We start from the raw sequence: 23,083 nt of genomic DNA on the forward strand, positions 1-23,083 counted from the left end.
TGGTAAGTTTTTTCGATGAAACATTAGGAAACATAAGCTCCCCAATATGAGCATGCACAACCATGAACGTGCCTGAGAGGCACTCAAGCGGCTGCTCCTCAACTAAGCTGGATGAAAAAACATCTTTACAAATGTCCTTAGTTAAACATAATGATCACATAAACGTAAACATGACATATGCATGGGATAGCTAAACCATGAAAACTTACAACGAGGTGCAAATTGAGTAGAAGCTCTCTTGAGGTGGAGCTCAGCTACACTGTAGACGTGTTGCACGATGGCCACCATTCCGGACTTTGTTTCTTTGAATGTCAATAGCCGGCCCTTCCAATGACGTTCCAATACGCCTCGACACCGTACGCGATGAGGTCCAGCATGTGACGGTTGCATGTAGATCCATGCACCCTTCTTGAACACTTGTGGGATCCATACCCCCTCTGAGTCTTTTGTGTTGTGCAACACAATCTCCTCTATCTCTGGTTTGGGCCGTCTATGCGTGGACATGCTTGGGAAGTTGGGCTTAGGAAGGGATTTGAAAGAGTTGAGTACTGTGGAGACAGAATGAGGAGCTGAGGGGAGGGTGAGGTGAGATGCCTATGGTGGCTATGGTAGCTTTGACAGTGGAGATAGAGAAAGAGAGGAGTGAGAGGTAGAGAGGTAGAGAGGATAGTGGAGCTATGGGCTATGGAGTGTGGGACTGTAGAGGGTTGATGGAGGTGTGAGAGAAGGGGAGCTATGGAGAGAGAGGAAGAGAGTGGTGGAAAGCTTTTGGCTATGGCTGCCTTGACTGTAGAGAGAGAATGGGAGGAGGGAGAAGAGGGAGAGTGTGGGAGAGAAAAGCAATGAGGGAGAGAGAGAAAAGTGGATTTTGGGGGGAAAAATTGACTTTTTAAAGTTAGTTTATGTTTTAGGGCAGTTTTGGAGGCAAATGGGTCAACTTTGGAACTTTTAAAAAATTTTCATTTTTTGGGTTTTTAAGCATGCGCGTTTTTTTTTTTGGGGGTCCCTCCCTCTTTTATGACACCTCTCTCCTCCTATTTACCCCCCCTAGCCTACCTCCCACCTCTCTCTAAGAACCAAGCATTGAAGAGGGAGACAATTAGGCTACACCCCTACCATTCCTCCCCCTCTAGGTGATATCCCAAGAGCCTTCTCATTGGTTCTCCCTTAAGCCTTCACTAATCAAAAAGGCCCAAGGAGAGTCCATATTTTTCCTAATGACAAGGCATCTCCACACCTGCACTATGCGTCTCCTTGACCTTTAGCTGGCTGGCAGGCAACTCACATACACTGTTCTCCACTTCATCTACATGAAAAACATAATAAGTTTTGTACCTAGAAGACATGGCCTCTTTCTCCCACATGCTCTTTGTGTCCAAACTGCTGATGGAGCTATGGGAACTGTGGGACTCCTCTTTTGAGCTTGCCGGTTCTTGCACCTTTGTTGTCAGCCTCGTTGCTGGCTCTAGAACTAACACCTCTTCTTTAAGATCTTGTATCACCTCGTCCTCTTGAGGAAGCAAACTAGGTGGCACCCTGAATATGCCTCGCTGTACTTTCTGAGCCCTGGTTGGCACTTCTTCTAGCTCTTCTAGCCTGGCATCAGCTTCACGTGCTTTGATCACATGCATATCAACAAAAAGGAGCTTTTACCTCTTGATACTTAATTTGTTTGGGCCTGGGTCCACTGGCTACCGTGACTACCGATGTAACAATCTTGCTTCCATCTTCTTCTTCATCTTTCGACTCTTTGCTCTGGCAACTTGGACAGCTTCAGCATAAGTGCTTGGATCTTCATAGTCCACTCTCTCACGAACATAGGGATGCAAGCATGATAGAAACCTTTCAAGCTTCAAATATCCCGCATTGGTTGCTTGGGTAGCAGCCGCCAAATCACCCCAATAAGCTTTAAATTTATCAACAAAAGCATCAAAATTTGCACTTACGTCCTGCTGCAAGCCTTTGATCTTTGCATCTGCTTCCGAGGCCGACACCACCTTTCGATATCTTTGTAGAAAGTGCTCTCAAAATCCGATCCAATTCTGCTTGTGCACATCTTCTAAGCCATCGAATCAAACTTTTGCTTTACCTCGCAGCACCAAAGGTAGAGTTTGGAGCTTTGCTTCATCACCTAGCATCTGCAATACTGCCAGCATAAATAGCTCAAAATCGGCAATCCAGTCATCTGCATCTTCATCTCCTTTGAACACTGGACCCAACTCCTGCTTCATCTTGACTCAAGAACACCTTGTTAGGAAGAAATTAGTGGATCCTCCGTGGGGGCACCACAAGATGGAAGGGGGGAAGTGGGAAAATCACCATCACACAATATAGATGCCTCTCTATAGCCCAGTGATCTCACAGCACCCCTATCCCCTAGTAAACACACACCTAGACTCCCTGCCTGCAAACAATTACTGTCCAAGCCCAAACCTCGACTGGATAGACCCGGTTGCAAAGCATGCTATGATAACCTCCATATAACATTGTAGAGCACCATGTAACAAATAGGCAATCCAATAGCAATCGATACTAAAAAACCCCTACCCAATCTTTGACATACACCTGTTTGCCCTCAAGCTTGCAGACTTGTACACACCGACATCCGTATAGAAAGAATTTATACAACCATCACCCTTGAAGATATACATGTACCATACCATATTAGACGAGACAATGAGAGAGAAAAATTGAACAGTTCAAGGATAGAAGCCATCACAATCAGGTAGAAAACACTCCAAAAAGGGCTTATAATGATGAGTCTCCCATGGAGACCGCCTTCCTCGAGGCACCCCTCTCCTTGAACACGCGGCCCTGCAGTCCGTCCTTCTCCTCAGCCCTGCAGCCCTCTTGTCTATCTCCTTTTCCACTACACCACCCCGTGTGTTTGTAGCAGGCCCTCAAGCGGCCCTCCTGTGCCTCCTACTCCCCCATATGGTAGCCCCTGGGGGACGTGGCGCGTCCCCTTTTGCAATCGATACCCCCACCACCTTATGCTCTCTCTGTTGATGGCGCCATGTGCCTCAATAGTGCATGGCAGTCCCTTCACTGGCCCTCTATAGCGCTGCCTTGTTGCCCGATGCTCAGGCCCGCCTCCACTGGCCCTTTGTATACAGGCTCTCGCCACCTCCACACTGGCCTCGCCTTCCCCTGTCCACAGCCCTGTCGGCTTCTCACCTTCCCAGCCCACTAGCGGCTCCTTCTCCTGCCCCTCTGCAGCCCTGGCCAATAGCGACCTCGCTATTGGTCGCTCCCTCTATAAACTGGCTTCCCCTTTGGAAACTGGCCGAATTCTCCCCTTATACAACTGCCGCGCCCTCCCTCTTGCTTTTGCATGGCCACCACACCAAACACCTGGCGGTTACTTCTCTGCATCGATGAGATCTTTTTTTTCCCCTTCCATCTAAAGCTTTAAAAAGGCTTTGGGGTTAGCCCCCTTTCACACTGTCGGCAAGCTTTTGATTGCGATATCAAAAAAACTCTAACTCAGCTCCCCTACTCGCCTTCGCAATGTCCACCTCAGCTCTTAAGAAGCCCGAGCAAATATGAAGCCACCACACCAAGGCTGCTCCCGATTTGACAACTCCTAAACAAGAACCGCCTCTCATGTTGAGGGCTCATGGCCACAAAGCCAACATTGACCCTTGATAATCATTGGTCCAAAGTATGCTTCTCTGCAAGATCCATCGCCATTGGTCGGCCAATGAAAAGAATCCCGGATATCGGTGGCCCTTGGGTAAAAGAACCCCGCTGAGATCCCTACGACCGTCATGAAACTTGAGCTGCACTCACTTGCAATAGCCCTCAATGGACATGTTGTAGCATACATACCTTGGCAAGTAGAGTCTCTTGCAGACATCTCGCTCCGAATCCCATAGCATAAACTTCATGGCACCTGCATCCAGCACCCATTGCGTCATTCCCAACCTTGTGATATAAGCATATGCTCCTGCCACCTGTGATAGCAAAAAAACACTTGCAGTTTTGACTAGCAAGTGCTCCAACTCGGTGTACCTGGCTCCTGGCTCCATCAAATATTTGCTCAAGGTCCCTGCCATTTGCCTGCAAACTGCCATGCCTCGACTTCCTGCACTTCCACGGATCGACACAGTTTGGTTGCACTACCATTCTCCCGAGCGAGGAGCTCCTTCCTTCCCCACTCTATGTGTTATCTCTCTCTCTCTCTCTCTCTCTCTCTCTCTCCCCCTCCCTCTCTCTCTCATGCACACATGCTAACTGGGCGCTTAGTGCCCAGTTAGCATGTGTGTGTGTGTGTGTGTGTGTGTGTGTGTGTGTGTGTGTGTGTGTGTGTGTGTGTGTGTGTGTGTGTGTGTGTGTGTGTGTGTGTGTGTGTGTGTGTGTGTGTGTGTGTGAGAGAGAGAGAGAGAGAGAGAGAGAGAGAGAGAGAGAGAGAGGAGGTTTAGGGTAGAGAGAGGATTGAGGGATGGAGAGAGAGAGAGAGAGAGAGAGAGAGAGAGAGAGAGAGAGAGAGAGAGAGAGAGAGAGAGAGAAAGATAGAGATAACAATTTAAGCATTGTTTTGCAATTCAAAGTTTTTGTGCCACATTTTTTGTTCAGACTTAAGATGGCCCCTGCCAAGAAATCTGTTGCTGGAGCTTACGTTGATTTCATTTACAATGGAGAGGCAATTGGTTTAAGTCAGATCGATAAGAATAGAACTTCGCTTGTCTTCATGGCAGCACATTGCCATCTAGTTGCTATTCCATTGTAGTTATAGAAGTATATGTTGGCAAGGATGCTCCTCTCCCTCATGTCCCTTCGATGAACAAGGAAACGACTACCCTGAAAGAGGTAGTGAAAATTCTTATTGCGTGGCTTAAAAGAAATCTAGTATTATCTTGTGCGATCTCTAATGGTTTTAGATTAGCTTCTCCTTGCATGTAAAATTTCAAAGGTCCAATATTGTGTTGTTTGTTTGTCAACGAGTTTCAAAGATAGCAAGAAAGTCTCCATTTGCTAATGCCTCACTTTCCAAGAGTAGGCCAATTAGCACTATGTCATTGCCACCTGTTGCAACATAAAAAAAAAACATTTAAAGGGTGCAAAAGGAAACGCAAAAGTGCAAGAGGGAGCCTCTTCTAAAGTTGTTGCTGATGTTGAAGACTCTAAAGAAGAGATCGATGACAAGGAAATGGAGGCATACATGTTAGCAAGAGCAAACGTTGCAGGTGAATTTCCAATTAATGAAGATGTTATAGTTCACCAAGATATGTTGTCAAAACATCTTCAAAACTTGAAGGTATATAAGAAAATTTGAGTGTAATGGAGAAGTAATTGTTACAAAGTGTGGGTTTTAACATGTTTTGGACCATGCAAGAGGAGTGCGAGACTCCATTTCCTTGGGTTTCACTATGCCGATTGATTAAGTTGGAGAAAGCAAGATATGTTAGCTGGGACCCTAACGGGGTAAAACCATTGGCCGATACATTCTTGCTGGAGGGGTACTATGAACCTAAGGGATGCTTTATATGCTCGCTTGATGCATTGGGCTATCCTTTCGTCAATGTAGACGATGACATCTGCAAACATGGGATCCCTTGTGGAAAGTAGCAAACGATGAGTTCGAGGCCGAAATCAAAGACATTTGTTGGAATGACTTGTTTGACAAAATGTTGTAAACTTGGGATGGAAATCATAGAGGCTGGGAGTTATGAAAGAGAGTAAGTTATAATGTTAATGGTTTAAACTTGCATATGTGTTCATTGCGCTTATCATATGTCCTTTATCTTTGGTTTTAGGTGTTTCTTACGATAGAGACGTCAATCTGCACCCAAGAGTTCGAGTTGAATTGGTGACAATAGACTCTTTGAACAAGGATGATATGTTGAGCATTATCATGCGTATAAACAAGTAAGATCCTTTGGTTGGTGGTGCGTGAGCAGCTTTGGTGGTGGTGCGTGAGCAGCTTTGAAAGCATTTTGTCTTGACACTTTCTTTTCCAATCCCACGTAGATTGAACGACACAAGTTACATGGCTACCTCTTACATGGATATGTTGTGGATGGTGTAGGCAATGGGACTTGCTCCAAAAGAGGCTATCATGGTGAAGCTACACTGTGTGACCTATAGCTAGATGCATGTAGATATTGACAAGAGAGTTGGAAAGGAACCATGGTACAACGTTCCTATCGCTCTGATGTCACAGCTTCTTCATCCTGTAAGTTGCATCAAGTTTTCAGTTTATAATTAGATTAATTTTTTTTGTCAAAGGTTTGAATCATCATTGGCACCATGTGTGTAGGACAAGTATGCCCTTGCCCTGAAAAAGATTATGGCAGAGAAGGATACAACTACCCTCAGAGTTTCAAGTCCAATACAAAAAGACATTCTTTGAAACGGATGGATCACCCAGAAGAATGACAAAACATGCATTGGCCATTGTTGATCCAGCCTTGGGAGATGATTGGAGGAGGTTGGTTGCGTCTAATTCTATAATGGTATAGGAAAATATGCATGAAGTATAAATCAATATTTATCCAGATGGATGTCCATGAAGGACATTGCACACAATCGAGTGGACCAACCGTCCAAAGTGGATGTACGAAGAATGATTGTACGGGTTGGCTTGTGCAGACCTCCCTACAAGGAAAAAAGACCTACTCTCTCCGAGTGATGTCTTCAAGTGTTCCAATAGATGTGAAGAGTTTAGAAATCCCTCAGACTGGTGACTTGACTATCTCGCTGCCTTCCTATTTTTTAAACTATGAGAATATTTGAAAAATGCAATGTGATTGAAATAGGAACTTTCAAGAGTGGTTGCGGATAGGGTTTTGTGGTCGGCTATTGTAAAAGAGGCCAAAAATGTCCATAACTCTGTCAGGATTCTACATTTGAAATCGATACCTAGTCTAGACCTTGACTTGTTCCTTGAGGATGCCAAAGAGTAGCATAGGGGTAAGAACTTTGATTAAGAGGTAGGTCTAATGAAGAAAGGACCGCAATTTGAGGTGAGAAAGGCATTGGGAAACATAGGGACAAGATGTCTATGCAGATATGTACATTAAGAATGAACAAGTTATTTTTGGTGCTTATAATACACTATTTGTGTTGAATGGTTACAAAAGCCCAACTTCAACATTAAAAGTGTCAAAAGTTTGCACACATTGCTTGATGTTGAAAAAGAAGATTGCATTTTCAATGCAATGCAAATAGAACCTAATTTTCAAAGCATTGTTTATACAAATTTTCCATGGTTCTTGAGTATGGTGATGGGTATTTCCCTTCTATATGAGGAAAAGGCACACAATGATGTTGTAAAGGATAGGGAGAAAGAGCGGGTGGAGGTGCACATAGTGTGCATCACCAAACCCCCCAAGTACCCATGGCAACTGAGTCTAGTGAGCAGGTGTCTCAAAGAGAAGAGATTGCTAATATCTCTCAGGTTTGTGATTGGTAGTTTCATAAAAAGATTTTTTTTCTAATTTCTTCATACAAGTTAGTTTTTGATAGCGATTTCAACTTTGTTGTGCAGATGGAGCATTTTGGAGATGCTACAAGATCGCAAGGCCTGTTCTTGATAAGGAAAAATGTAAGTTGTGCTACTATTCATAGAATAATAAAGTAGAAATCACTTTTTAATTGCTATCTTTATGGTGTTCAAGAAAAAGGATTGGAATGTCTGCGAAGGAAGTAATTGACTTTGGAAAAAGTTTGGAAATAGAAATATTGGATGTGTTGGACCTACCATTAGTAATGTACTCATCATTTGGCAAGTGGCCTTCATGAATGGTAGTTATTCAATGTCACGTGGGTTAGGATCTTGCTTGATCTGGCGATTGCATTCAGATTGCACATTTCACTTTGGACAAGACAAAGGATGACATGAAGGATGCTTTGCTGAGCATTGTGAAGCCACATGGAGAAATACCTTTGTCTATTCCGTGATGGATCGGCCATTGAGTTTATAGTGAAAGCTTCTATTTTATTTTTGGCATCCAATGCTCCTGTGTATGGGCTTTCTAATTCTAAGGTTCCAGATTGGAACAAATTGGAAGTATGCCAGTTTGGACAACTTGCTCGACTTGCGTTTGCAACAGCCAATCACAAAGGCATATTTGTAGTGATCTACTAGTGTGATAATTATGGTATGGTTTTGATATAGCTGCTACTGCTGGATGGCGTGAAGACTATCTAAATGTAGTTTTTTTTTTGTAAGACACCAATCTACAAGAAAGAAAGTAGGATTGTGCACACATTGTTAGAGTCCGCAATGAAAAAAGAGAGCACTTGGCCAATGGAAGGCATCCAGATGCCTGAGGACGATGCTTGGTTCGATACGCTAGAGGAGGAGGATTGGACGAAAGAGGAAGATGGCACACCTTTGCAAGGTACACCCTGAAATCTTCTATTTGAAAACAATGTTTCACTGCTTTGTTTAACCTTCATTTTTATGCAGGAGGTATGGAACGTGAGAGAGAGAGAGAGAGAGAGAGAGAGAGAGAGAGAGAGAGAGAGAGAGAGAGAGAGAGAGAGAGAGAGAGAGAGAGAGAGAGAGAGAGAGAGAGAGAGAGAGAGAGAGAGAGAGGATTGAAAAAGAGGATACATGGCTAGAACTACTTTTGTGGAGCGAGCTTTCTCGAGATGGCTAGGGAATCCATGACAAACTTGTTGGAGAGAGCTTTTTCAATAATTTTACCATCCAGTCCATTTTCCAGAAAAAGCTCCCTCCAAAGCTCACTCCATACCCCTACTCAATGTCAACCATTGCGAAATCTCTTACAGAGGAAATTTCTCTAGCCATTCAGACATTGAAGACTGCAAACGATATGTGGTTCAAGCTTGTTGGAGTGTTTGATTGGGATTCTATGATGCAAAAAGTCACCCTTCTTGGACAGTCATTTTCCATCTAGTTTCCACAAGGAAGTTCCATGCAATCATTTCTTATGAAGGCTAAAGTTATTCATGACCAACTATTGGCTATGAAAAGTGTATTGACCGGTACTCAATTAGCTACTTTGGTTCTCACAAATTTGCCTAAGGCGTATAAAACAGTGTCTAGGACACTTCCAATACAAATCACAAAGGAAAAGCTGGAATTTGATGATCTCATCTCTTTTCTCGTTGAGGAGGAAGCCGAGTTGATAACTCAAGGCAAAATTCAAATTTTTGACAAAGGTGTGGAAGCACTTTAAGAAGACCAAGAGCCGTTCTTAGGACTATGGAAAGCGTGGTCATTTGTCTAAAGATTGCAAATCCAAAGGAAAAGACAGAGGTTCTACAAAGGACAAAGGAAAAAGAAAGCATCATGAGGAAAGTAGTGATAGTGACTCAGGGAAGGACATCAAAGCGACTGCTGGTGTGGTGGAGATTACAATGGCAAGGATTTTTGCCTTCTAGTCACATGGAGACTGTTGCTGCCACTTGCTTCAGCGAGAGAGAGGCTTGTGAGTGACAGAGAGGGGCAAATAGTGCTCCTTATAACTAATTTGGACCCTCGTGTTAAAGTTCAACTTATCGATGTTGTTGGAATTAGGGTTGCAAAAAAACACACACAACTTGGAGAAGATGAAGGAAGCTCAAGGCACACAACAGAGAGCGTGTTACTTAGTGTGCAATGAAAAGATAGATATCCCTAGAATGATGGACGTATATACAATGCACGGGGGAAAAAACCTCCTAAAGAGGGAAAAAATGCCCAGGCGGTCCTAGTGTGTTCACATACATCACTACCACATGTATATGGTAACAAGTCCCCCCTAGAGTAATGCGATGAATGAGAGATGGCACAGGAGTAAAGGGAAGTGCCATGCCCTGAGGACATGATCAGTCCACAAAGGGGAGTAAGCCCAAAGAGTTTGCGGAAAGCTTCGAGCTTCTCATGAGACAATGCCTTTGCGAAAAGATCTTCAAGGTTGTCCTATGTTGGCACATAAACCAAGCTGATCTCTCCTGTTGAGAGCCTCTCCCTGACATAGTGGTAATGCACCTCAATGTGCTTCATGCAAGCATGAAAAACTAGGTTCCTCGCATTTGCCAATGTGCTCTAACTATCAGTGTAGATAGTATTGGCAGTGTCCTATCCAACACCCAAATCAGCCATAAGGCGTCTAAGCCATACACACTCAATCATAGCTGTGAAGACTGCCTTGTACTTAGCCACACAACTAGAAGTGGCCATAGTAGGTTGCTTCTTGCTCAACCATGATATACATGAAATTCCAAGCATGAAACAAAAACCACTTGTGGACACTCGCGTGTCAAAACAACTAGCCCAATTTGAGTCCAAAAAAGCATGCAAGTCTGGCGGAAATGATCCCCCCTTGGGATAAAACAAGCCAAGATGTAAAGTGTCACTAAGGTATCAAAAAATCCTCTTGACAGCCTGCCAATGCTTAGACCCTGGGCTATGCATAAATCTGCTGATCTGTGAGACTGCAAACTAAATATCTCATGTTGCATACATAAATGAGGCATCCAACAACAGTTTGGTAAAGAGTGACATCTGCAGGATTACTAGCATCATGAAGACTCAATTTCAAACCTGTTTCCATGGGACTGGCAATAGGTTTGAAATCCTCAAGTCGCAACTTACATATCAATGTTTCTATGTAACTTGTCTGAAACAAGGCAATACTACCATCGCATTGCTTAAACTGTATACCCAAGTAATGATGCAACAACCTCAAATCTTTCATCTTGAAAGTAGCATTCAAATCAGCCTTAAATTCAACAATATGTCTCTCATTTGGTCCAGTGTGATCAGCAAATCATCTACATAAAGAACCACCATGAGAAGTACATCACCCTTATGCTTTACATACAATGTGCTTTCTGTTGGACTGTTACGAAAGCCTCGTTTGGCCAAATGCGTGTCACCTTTCTCATACCAAGCACGAGGATATTGCTGCAACCCATACAAAGCCTTCTTACATCTGCACACTTTGTCCTCTTGTCCTTTCTTGACAAAACCGCGAGGCTACGTTACATAAACTTCGTCAAATATGTCACCATTCAAGAAAGCAGTAACAATGTCTGATTGATGTACATCCCAACCAAAATGAGCTGCCAATGCACATAGAAAATGCACAGTAGTCATACGACAAGTGGGAGCAAAAGTCTCTTCATAATCTATGCCTTTTTGTTGTGCATAACCCTTTACAACAAGTCAAGCCTTATGGCGAATGATCTCATGATCTGGCTTGCGTTTCAACTTGTAAACCCACTTCGTACCAATGGCCTTTTTGCCAGGAGGCAAATCACATAAAGTCCATGTGTCATTTTCTATAAGTGCATCGTATTCTGATTGCATGGCAACCATCCAATTTTTTAAATTCTGTGCTTTATCAAAAGAGAGAGGTTCCTCAACATCATGTAAGCTAGACACAGCCAAAGCATAACTATTTGAAGCATAAGATGCATGGCAAGAGCTTGCTGAACGAGTACAACTAGACAAAGGTGCATCCAATTTACAGTCACGCAATGTATGCACCAACCATTTTTGCATACCTCTAGCCTGCTCATTTTCAGTCCTTTCCTTATCAAGCACATCATGTACATATGCATCAGTAATAGGCTGATCTATAACATTTTCGGAACTCCGATAGGCTGTACATTTACCTCATTGGAATTTACATTCGAACTTCCACCACTAAAAAGAGGCAACAAAGTGTCATAAATGTCCTGTGAGCTTACATTACTGTCTCTAGTAACATGATAGCAAGGGTTGAACAGAATCGTCCACAAACACTACATCCCGTGAAACCACAATATGCTTTGTTTGCAGATGATACAACCTGCAACCTTTGCTTTCAGCACTATAACCAACAAAAATACATTTGATAGCCTTATCATCCAATTTTCTGCGCCGTGTTTCTGGCACCAAGCATATGCCAAATCACCAAAAACATGCATGTGCTCAATAGAAGGCTTTCTATCATGCCATGCTTCATATGGAGTAATAGACTGCAAAGCTTTCGTAGGACACCTATTAAGTACATAAGTGGCACACATGATGGCCTCAAGCTAAAAAGAATGCGGCAAAGCTTGCCGTTTGACCATACATCATGCCATTTCCGTAAGTGACCTGTTTTTCCTCTCAGCAACACCATTTTGTTGAGGCGTATAAGGCACTGTACATTGGTGTTTTATCCCACGACTAGCCGGAAATGCATTAAATTTATGAGACATATACTCCCCCCCTCGATCGGAATGGAGGGTGCCCATAGTACATTTCGAGACATTTTCAGCCATAGCCAGAAATTATTTGAAGCACATAAAAACTTCGGACTTTGCTTTAAGCGGAAATACCCATGCATGCCTGGAGTAATCATCAATGAAATTCACAAGTAAAGGTAATTGCCCAAGGACGGAGTTTGCATGGGCCCACTATGCACAAGCTGCAACCTACATGTGGCCCTAACTGAACCATCCTTTGGAAAGTTTGAACGTTGCATCTTATGCAAAATACAGCCTTCACAAACATGTTTGACATGTGCTTCAAGAGGCGGCAAAGAAACAATCATGTCAGATTTCTGCAAATGCAACAAACTGGCAAAATTCAAATGACCAAAACGTGCATGCCAAAGTTTTTGCATCTGAAATAGCCCTTGAATCTGCAACTGCATTTGCAAAATTTTGTTCACACTTGTCATACAGAGTGAGCTTATACAGCCCATGGCACAAAAGGCCAGAGGCAACAATTTCATCACCAAAACTGACATCATGAACTGTACATCTGTCATCCACAAATTTGACGACAAGTCCAAGACTAGCAACTGCAGATACAGACAACAGATTCTTCTTGATCCCAGGTACATAAAGTGCATCAACAAGTGTGAAAGAACTGCCATTTATAGTAGTAAGCACAATATTTACAACTCCCTGAACTAGATAAGAGGCATTGTTGGCACAAGTGACTGAATTCCCATGAGGGACAAACTCGAGAGAGGTGAATAATTCACAATGTGAGGCAATGTGCTTTGTAGCACCACTGTCAAAATCTCACACATGTGAATCTGCAGCAACTGACATGCATGCATCATGGACAACAAGATTGTAAGTGCATTGATACCAATGTAACAAAAATGGCATATGAATTTTGAGAGTACCAAAATCAGGAAATTAGATGAAGCACTTTTGTGAGATTACTTTGTGAGCATAGCGGGTGAACTTAATTGATGGTAGCAACATAAACATGGTACTTAGTTAACTTGGCATGCACAATACTTTTGCAAGAGAGAGTTTAAGAAACATGACAATAGTTGAGGACTAGATTCATACGGAGCCGGTCCCCCCTCCAATAGGCATTTGTATTATAGTTTCTCCCATCAAGAGAGACTTGGTACAATACAATCTTTGTGTTCATTGTGACCTAGGTGATGCAATGAAGATGGAAAGCTTCATGCATCACAAACATAGCATAAACTTTGTAGAAAGCATTAACTATCCCAAGCCTCAGTCCCAAGGCCTCAAACACCTTCGAAGGTGGAGAGAGCTAGCAGGGAATGAGGGTAGGGAAGAGGAAGAAGAAACATTCCATAGCAGAAAGAAATAGTTCCTCACTTATCATCACTCTTCTTGCTAGCATACATAATAGCATAGTAATGAAGACGGAGAAGATGGTAAGCCTAAGCATTGAAGCATAGCTCTTGGTTGGATTTGCATTCCATAGCCAAGAGTGTTGGCGTAGCTCTCACTTCTCACAAGCTTGGAGAAGGAGGTGGAGTTCCTCAACTTTCACCAAGTGAGAATGGATCCACAAAATGAGTGTGTGTGTGGTGTATATCCCCCTCGCACCCTCTTGCTTGCTTGGGGGGAGTTGCAACTTTTCCACATGCTGCAAGATCATTGGGCCCTTCTCTCCCTAGCCAATCACATGCAGCATGCAGTCATGTAGATGGGTAGTTTTTTGACAAGTGTCCTCCTTACCCCTTAGAGAGAGAGAGAGAGAGAGAGAGAGAGAGAGAGCTTTAAAATATCTAGATATTTTTTTGGTGGAATTATAAGCTCATTGGACCTCTCTTTATCCCAACCAATAGCATTCAAGCACACCATGTGGTTAAGCTTTGACATGTGTCCCATGTGCCCTTTTAGAAAAGGGGTGCCCTTTGGGTGAGTGGAAGGTTAGGTCAAAGATTCCCCTAACTTTGGGACTTTCATGCATAGGAAGATTCTCAAGCAACTTCCTTATTAAATTTGTAGGGTCTCTTTTTGACTCAAGCACCTTACCCCCATGTATAGGAAGCTTCTCAAGCAACTTCCTCATTAAGTTTGTAGGGTCTCTTTTTGACTCAAGCACCTTACCTCCCATGTATAGGAAGCTTCTCAAGCAACTTCCTCATTAAGTTTGTAGGGTCTCTTTTTGACTCAAGCACCTTAGATGGAGTTCCCACCTCAAGCTCAATCCTACCTTGCCTAAGGTCAAAGGCAAGTTTAGGTCGGCGGGTTTCCACTTCAAGCTCAACCCTAGCTTCTTTGCCTAAGGTCAAAGGTAATTTTAGGTCGGGTTCCTACCTCAAGCTCCCTAAGGTCAAAGGACTTTTAACACTAACCATTGGAGGTCTTTAATGAAGCTAATCCTAAGGTCTTTTAAGCTCCATTAGTTAACCTTGCTCTTTGACAAACCATCTCTCATTTGGGCCCCTTTACCATTGGCCCGTGTTGAGATAGATCCATAAGCACATGTCTATATTCTAACCCTTGTTCCCATTTATTATCCCACATTAAATTATCAGTTTAATATGAGAAAATAATTTGGGTTGGTTAGATATTAGATTTAATGACATTACCTCTCTCTTGAAATCATAGTTGTCCTCGACTATGAGGTAAAAGAGATAAAGCCATAGTCATTAGTCAATTTGTCTTAGCGGGTAGATGATCCCCTTTTTAGCCTACGACATCATTCCAAGATGGATGACTAATCCATTTGGTGCTTGGGAGACATAGCTGCCACAAGCATGTCTGCCCTTTAGTCCATTTCATCCTCCCAAGTAGAGTGACAAATTCTACATGGTGTTTGAGAGACGTCGTCATCCCAAACATGATTCTTAGTATGCATACTACTTAAATTTGTGCACAATAAAGAGAGAATTGATCTTATAAGACAAAAACATTGATCATTTAAAAGAAACATGTACATTTGCTTACTCTAATGTAGCATTGTAAGCGTTGACAAGGTTCATACTATCCTTAAGTTGAATTCCTTGCATCCATCTAGCATCTTCAAAAGGATAATTTTTGAACTTAATAAGATACCATCGGATAATCTTACCATGTCGTAGTACCTTGTCTTCATGCGAAAGGATAGCTTCGGGTTGTGGCACCTCTTCTTGGTCTTTGATTTTGGGAGGGTCTTCAATAATTGGTTCATTTGGAGACTCTCCTTTGTAGGGTTTAAGTAGGCTGAGATGAAAAGCATTGTGTATGAGACAATGGTTAGGCAACTTGAGTTGATAAGCCACCTCATTGATTGGCTTCAAAATTTGAAACGGACCATAGTATCTTTTTGCTAGTTTAGCATAATACTTTTGATGGCTCGTAGGATTTTTGCTCGTCGTTTGCCTCAATCGAGCCTTAGGAAACTTAAGTAAGACCCAATCATTTTCTTTGAACGTTAAGGCCCTTCTATGCTTGTCAGCAACAGCTTTTTGCGTTAGTTGGGAGATGGATATAGCCTCCTTAATCGTTTAAAAAGATGCTTGTAGGTCATGGCTATACTCATTGGCAACGAAGATCTTCCCATGTACTTTAAGTAGCAAGGGACTTTTAGGTCGTCCCTCTATGATTTCAAAAGGTGCTTTTCTTGTAGAAGTATGGATAGTATTATTATATGCATACTCTACAAGAGGTAAGTACTTTTCCCATTGTGAGCGTTGATCTACTTCTGTAACATAGGTCTTTAGTAGATCAAGAATCATAAGATTGGCTACCTCACTTTTGCCATCCGTTTGTGGGTGATAGGCTAAAGAGAAATCCAATCTTGTACCTAGATTTTTGAAGAGACCTTTTCAAAAATTAATGGTCATTCTAGGATTTCTATCTGACACGATGGATGTTGGCGATCCATGGTGTTTGAAAATCTGTGATATGAAGAGAGTTGCCATTTGGTGTGCCTTAATAGTCTTCTTGAGAGGGATAAAGTGTGCTTGCTTGCTAAATGTGTCGACTATTGTCCATATTCCCATATTCCCATGGATAGACTTGGGTAATCCAAAGATAAAATCCATGGATATACTCTCCCATGGTGAGTTATGAATTGGCAATGGCTAGAGTAATCCAGGTTGCTTCCCTCTATCGTACTTGGTCTTTTGGCATACCACACATTTTGAAACATACTCTTGTATGTCCACTTCCATGGTAGGCCAATAAAAGTACGTCTCTACCCCTCAAAGAGTAGGTTGAATGCCTCTATGCCCCGTATAGGGAGGAGCATGGGATTCATACATGACTTTCTCACGAAGGGAGTGGGTAACACATAGCCTATTGCCATGGAGAAGATAACCATCCTACAAGGTGAATGGTTCCTCTTTCTTCCCCAAAGCAAGGGATGACATTATGTCTTTAAAGTCAGGGTCAATAGCATACTCATCTATCATAGAAGATAGATCATTGTGAGTTGCTATTGACACAGCATTAACTTTTGGTCATCGTGAAAGTGCATCACCCACTTGATTGTGCTTACCAGCAAAGTGAGCAATGTGGAAATTAAATTGCGAAAGAAAATTTTCCCACCTCATTTATTTGTCGAAAAGCTTTGTTTGCGTCATGAAGTACTTGAGACTTTGATGGTCTGTTCGTAAAATGAACGGAGTCCCCAATAGATAGTGCTTCCATGTGTCTAGGGCATGTAGAACAACTGACAGCTCTTTCTCATAAATGCCTAACACCCGTTCATCCGTGTTGAGCCTTCGGCTCTCATATGCTATGGCATGCCCTTCTTGAAGCAAGACTGCTCCAAGGCAATCACCACAAGCATCACATTGGACCTCAAATGGCTTTGAGAGATCCGGAAGCATAAGAACTAGTTGGGAGGTAAGTTTATTTTTGAGCTTGTCAGAAGCACTTTGCTCCTTAGTAGTCCATGAATACTTAACATTTTTCTTTGTTAAGTCATATAATGGTCCTGCTATTTGAGAGAATTTTTCTATGAAGCGTCTATAGTATGCACACATACCAATAAATCTTCTTAGCTCATGTAGATTCCTTGGATTAGGCTATGCTTTTATTACCTCCAACTTTGATGGATCCATACGGATACCATATTGAGAGATAATATGACCTAAGTATTGAATCTCTTGAAGAAAAAATTCGCTTTTCTTTTGATTGAGAAAAAGCTTATTCTCCCTTAATGCTTGAAAAATCACTTGGAGATGTTGCTTGTGTTCCTCCAATGAATTGGAGTAGATGATGATATTATCAAAGAACACTCTAGTGAATTGCAGTAGGGTCTAAAAATTTTCTCCATTAATTGATTGAATGTAGCTGGTGCATTAATCAAGCCAAAAGGTATGACTAGATATTCATAAAGGCCAAATGTTGTACGAAACACGGTCTTTAGGATATCTTCATTCACTATCCTTATTTGATGGTAGCCACTTTTAAGGTCAATCCTATTGAAGTAGGTAGAGCCTTGTAGCTTATCAAACAGATCTTCTACGCGATGTACAGGAAATCTGTTTTTGATAGTGATATGGTTTAGTGCATGATAGTCCACACACATCCGGTATGTACCATCTTTCTTTTGCACTAAAAGGACTGGAGAACAAAAGGGAGAGGAGCTAGGCCTCACCATTCCTTTGTCTACCAATTCTTGTACTTGCCTCATGATCTCCACTTGTTGAGCTTGTGAAACTCGATAGGGAGGTTTGTTAGGCGGTGAGCTTCCCGATAGGAGCTCAATTCGATGGTCATCATCCCCTTATTTTAGAGGTAAGTCCATAGGGATATCATCGATGAACACATCTTGGAATCCTTTTAGAAAGTTAGACAAGCCTAACTCTTCTTGATTCCTACCATTCATCTTTGATGAATCATTAGGACCTTTTAGGGATTCTTTGACAAAAATCATGTACGCAGAAACTGAGCTTTTCATTGATTTATCAAGGGCGAGAGGATTTACAAGTGGTATAGTATGACCAGACTCATTAGCATCTATATACATATTATTTCCCCTGTAGGTGAAGTAGATTCTCCTTTCAGGGAACTTCATGTTGGCAGCCATGCGGTTGAACCATGGTACCCCTAGGATAGCATCCTCATGTTGGAGAGGAGAGATAAAGAAGTCTTCTTTGTCGACATAGATTTGGACATGAAGCCTCAAATTCCCAATCAAGGGAGTAACGGAGGCTTGCTATCCCTTGAAAGCGGCATCAGCAATTACAGCATCTCCCATCTCAAAAGCTTGAATGCCCAACTTGGTGGCCAACTCCATTGATATGAAGTTGTGAGTAGAACCAGGGTCAAACAAGATGAAGTCATCATGCTCCCTTACCTTTCCCCAAGCATAGGAGAGAGGTGATCCTTTACAATGAGCATCCTCTTTTGGAGCTTCAATAGTGGAAGCTCTAGGAGTCTCATTGCGAGCATTTCTTTTGGGGCAAGAACGATAACCATGTCCTTGCTCCCCACACTTAAAACATTTGTGATCCTTGCGAAAAGTTTCAAGCTCTTTAGGAGAGAGTTTATTCTTACCTTTGTAAACTCCTTTCTCCTTGGACCGATTATTGTTGGAATGGCCTTGGGAAAAAAATTGAGCATTAATTTTTCCCTTTGCATCACTTTTGTCTTTATTTTCCATGGGCTTGACATTCCGTCTAACCCCTTGTTGGAAATTGATGCGTGAAGCAACCATGGTATGGTGGATTACTTCGCTGATAGAACCAGGCCGTTGAGAGTTGACATACTTGGCCATCTCTTTAGGTAATCCCGCACAAAATTGTTTGTTTTGCTCAACAAAGTCTATCTTTTGAAAGACAGTAGCCTTGAGATGTAAATCTCAAAACTTGTCCACACATTTGTGGATAGACTCATGAGAGCAAAGCCTCAAACTCCGCCATTTAGTGAGCACTTTGTCCTTTGCATCGCTTGCAAGGAATTGCTTCATGATGGAAACTCGTAGAGTTTTCCATGTCTTTGGGGCTTCACCATTGCCACGAAGGCTAGCCCACCATTGACGAGACGATTTTTGGAAGTGCAAAGCTACATGGCGTAGCTTGGAGGACTCCGTGAAGCCCTCGTCTCAGAAGGCCACATCAAATTGTTGGATGAAGGCCAATAGTTTGTCGGTAGCACCAAAGGTGCCATCATAGGTGAGAAAAGAGATACTCTTTCCTCCCTCTTTGAACTTCTTGAGCTTTTGTGACCTTCGCCATGTAGGGCAAGAGTTGCGATGTCCTCCCCTCTTATATTCTCTAGGAGAATAGCCATAGCTTTCATCGGTAGAGGAGGAAGGTGAAGAAGAAGGAGAAGAGGCTGACCTCTTTCTTGCCTTTTTCTTCCTTGGTTTCCTCTCTTGCCTTTTGGAGTGATGAGGAGAAGGACTATGGGTTAACCGTTTCCTCTTGGGAGGAGTTGGCGATCGTTTAGTACGCCTTCTTTGTGGAGCCACATCTTCGGAGGAATTTAGGGATTCATTGCTTTCTTGATCTTTGGATTCCTCCTCTCGTATGGGAGAGAGTCTTGTTTTGGGGGTCTCATCAAGAGGCCTTGTAAGCTCTCTCTCCTCTTGGAGAGGAAAGGAAATCCCATAAGCACGAAGTTGTTGAGTAACTTCGGCTTGCAAAGGTGGGGTTGCGCATAGCTTGTTGCAACCTAGTGACAAGATAATTAACAAACATGGGGGCATCATCATTGGCACCTTCATGTGCAAAATCAAAGTTATCAATGTTCATTCTACTCTCTTGGTTATTGTCAGCCATGTTAATTAAACTTATGTGTTTACTTACTGTATGCTTTGGCAATTCAAAACCTTAGTTGCTACTCCTCTTGGCCTTTGAAAATAGGCATTTAAGTATCTACACCCACGGCTCGAATTGGTTAACTATAGAGAGTAGTGGAGTGAGTCTAACATAGCGAAGTTGCCGAGGGATAGCTCCTTTCGTATTTCTTATGGCTCAATAATGCTAAAGCTATAGGCAACTCTAAATAGACTCCATTATTAAGATCAAAGCTCCCGAGGTGTGCACCATATCCCACATAGTGCACTCAACAAAATCGATAATAGATCCTGGTCCCACTTACCCTAGTATAATTAACAAAAAAACCCATTACTAGGCTACTTAAGGACCTCTCTTCTTAAGCAAGAAAAGAGAAACCAAATGCTCTAATACCAATGTAATGAAAATGGCCTATGAATTTTGAGAGTAGCGGAATTAGGAAATTAGATGAAGCACTTTTGTGAGATTACTTTGTGAGCATAGCGGGTGAACTTAATTGATGGTAGCAACATAAACATGGTACTTAGTTAACTTGGCATGAACAATACTTTTGCGAGAGAGAGAGTTTAGAGAACATGACAATAGTTGAGGACCAGATTCATACGAAGCCGGCGGTCCCCCCTCCGATAGGAATTTTTTATGTAGTTCTCCCATCAAGAGGGACTTGGTACAATACAATCTTTGTGTTCCTTGTGACCTAGGTGATGCAATGAAGATGGAAAGCTTCATGCATCACAAACATAGCATAAACTTTATAGAAAGCATTAAATATCCCAAGCCTCAGTCCCAAGGCCTCAAACACCTTCGAAGGTGGAGAGAGCTAGCGGGGAATGAGGGTAGGGAAGAGGAAGAAGAAACATTTCATAGGAGAAAGAAATAGTTCCTCACTTATCATCACTCTTCTTGCTAACATACATAATTGCACAGTAATGAAGATGGAGAAGATGGTAAGCTTAAGCATTGAAGCATGGCTCTTGGTTGGATTTGCATTCCTCACTTATCATCACTCTTCTTGCTAACATACATTATTGCACAGTAATGAAGATGGAGAAGATGGTAAGCTTAAGCATTGAAGCATGGCTCTTGGTTGGATTTGCATTCCATAGCCAAGAGTGTTGGTGTAGGCTCTCACTTCTCACAAGCTTGGAGAAGGAGTTGGAGTTCCTCAATTTTCACCAAGTGAGAATGGATCCACAAAATGAGTGTGTGTGTGGTGTATATCCCCCTAGCACCCCCATTGCTTGCTTGGGGGGAGTTGCAATTTTTCCACATGCTGCAAGGTCATTGGACCCTTCTCCCCTTAGCCAATCACATGCAGCATGTAGTCAAGTACATGAATAGTCTTTTGACAAGTGTCCTCCTTACCCCTTAGAGAGAGAGAGAGAGCTTGAAAATATCTAGATATTTGTTGGATGGAACTAGAAGCTCATTAAACCCCTCTTTAGCCCAACCAATAGCATTCAAGCACACCATGTGGTTAAGCTTAGTGAGAGTCTGACATGTGTCCCATATGCCCTTTTAGAAAAGGGGTGCCCTTTGGGTGAGTGTAAGGTTAGGTCAAAGATTTCCCTAACTTTGGGACTTTCATGCATAGGAAGCTTCTCAAGCAACTTCCTTATTAAGTTTGTAGGGTCTCTTTTTGACTCAGCACCTTACCCCCCATGTAAAGAAAGCTTCTCAAGCAACTTCCTCATTAAGTTTGTAGGGTCTCTTTTTGACTCAAGCACCTTACCCCGCATGTATAGGAAGTTTCTAAAGCAACTTCCGCATTAAGTTTGTAGGGTCTCTTTTTGACTCAAGCACCTTAGATGGAGTTCCCACCTCAAGCTCAGCCCTAGCTTGCCTAAGGTCAAAGGCAAGTTTAGGTCGGGTTCCCACCTCAAGCTCAAAGCTCAGCCCTAGATTCTTTGCCTAAGGTCAAAGGTAAGTTTAGGTCGGGTTCCTACGTCAAGCTCAATGCCTAATTTCAAAGGAATTTTAACACTAACCATTGGAGGTCTTTAATGAAGCTAACCCTAAGGTCTTTTAAGCTCCGTTAGTTAACCCCTTTACCATTGGCCCCGTGTTGAGATAGATCCGTAAGCACATGTCTATATTCTAACCCTTGTTCCCATTTATTATCCCACATTAAATGATTAGTTTAATATTAGAAAATCATTTGGGTTGGTTAGATATTAGATTTAATAACATTACCTCTCTCTTGAAATCATAGTCGTCCTCGACTATGAGGGAAAAGAGATAAAGCCATAGTCATTAATCAATTTTTGTTAGTGGGTAGAGGATCCCCTTTTTAGCCTACATCATCATTCCAAGATGGATGATTAATCCACTTGGTGCTTGGGAGACATAGCTGCCACAAGCATGTCTGCTCTTTAGTCCATTTCATCCTCCCAAGTAGAGTGACAAATTCTACATGGTGTTTGAGAGACGTCCTCATCCCAAACATGAATCTTAGTATGCATACTACTTCAATTTGTGCACAATAAAGAGAGAATTAGTGTTATAAGACAAAAACATTGATATTTAAAAGAAACATGTACATTTGCTTAGTCTAATGTAGCATTGTAAGCATTGACAAGGTTCATACTATCCTTAAGCTGGATTCCTTTGTTAAAGAATATGATGTTAAAGAATATGTTCGTTATACTATGGTCGGCCGGACACTGACTATACTATGTTGTAAATATACTTTGGATAATAGTTCAAAGAGAAGTAGAGTGAGAGCAACACGTTGAATGGCTGCTGCAGGGTAACGATTGTGTGTGTGTGTGTGTGTCTCGATGTGTGTTGGTGTGTGTGCGTAGTCTTCTTTCCTACCTTGTCCATCACCTGCACACTCTACAAAGTGGTATCAGAGCTCAGTTTAAGAAGCCATAGTCAATACACAGATTTCCGCAGCTCTGGAAAACAGCCAAAAAGAGAGGTTTTTTGGTCATAATTCCCTCACCCGAACTCGGAATACAGTGATCCAAGAGTCTATCTTTATGTTTTTGGGCATTCCGAACGCATTGACATACTCAGGTTTTCCAAACACAGAAATTTTCTATAGCAAACAGCCAGCTCACACAGGCATAGGAGATTTCCAGTTTTGCACTCGGTAGTAGATTTACAGGTTACAGGTGAAGAATTCAGCATTTACACAGGTTTTGGAGAGCGACATAGTGCTTTTGCATCATGATATTGTGTTATCG

At 42.3% G+C, this 23,083-nt stretch overlaps 1 pseudogene; it reads right to left on the reverse strand.

Moving 5' to 3' along the window:
- Positions 1–1,255: 1,255 nt before the first annotated feature.
- LOC147443355 (uncharacterized) lies at positions 1,256–3,272 on the reverse strand (annotated as a pseudogene).
- Between the last annotated feature and the right edge of the window lie 19,811 nt (positions 3,273–23,083).

This window comes from Adiantum capillus-veneris, chromosome 14 (genome assembly GCF_014529385.1).
Source record: "Adiantum capillus-veneris isolate H3 chromosome 14, ASM1452938v2, whole genome shotgun sequence".
Lineage (NCBI taxonomy): Eukaryota > Viridiplantae > Streptophyta > Polypodiopsida > Polypodiales > Pteridaceae > Adiantum > Adiantum capillus-veneris.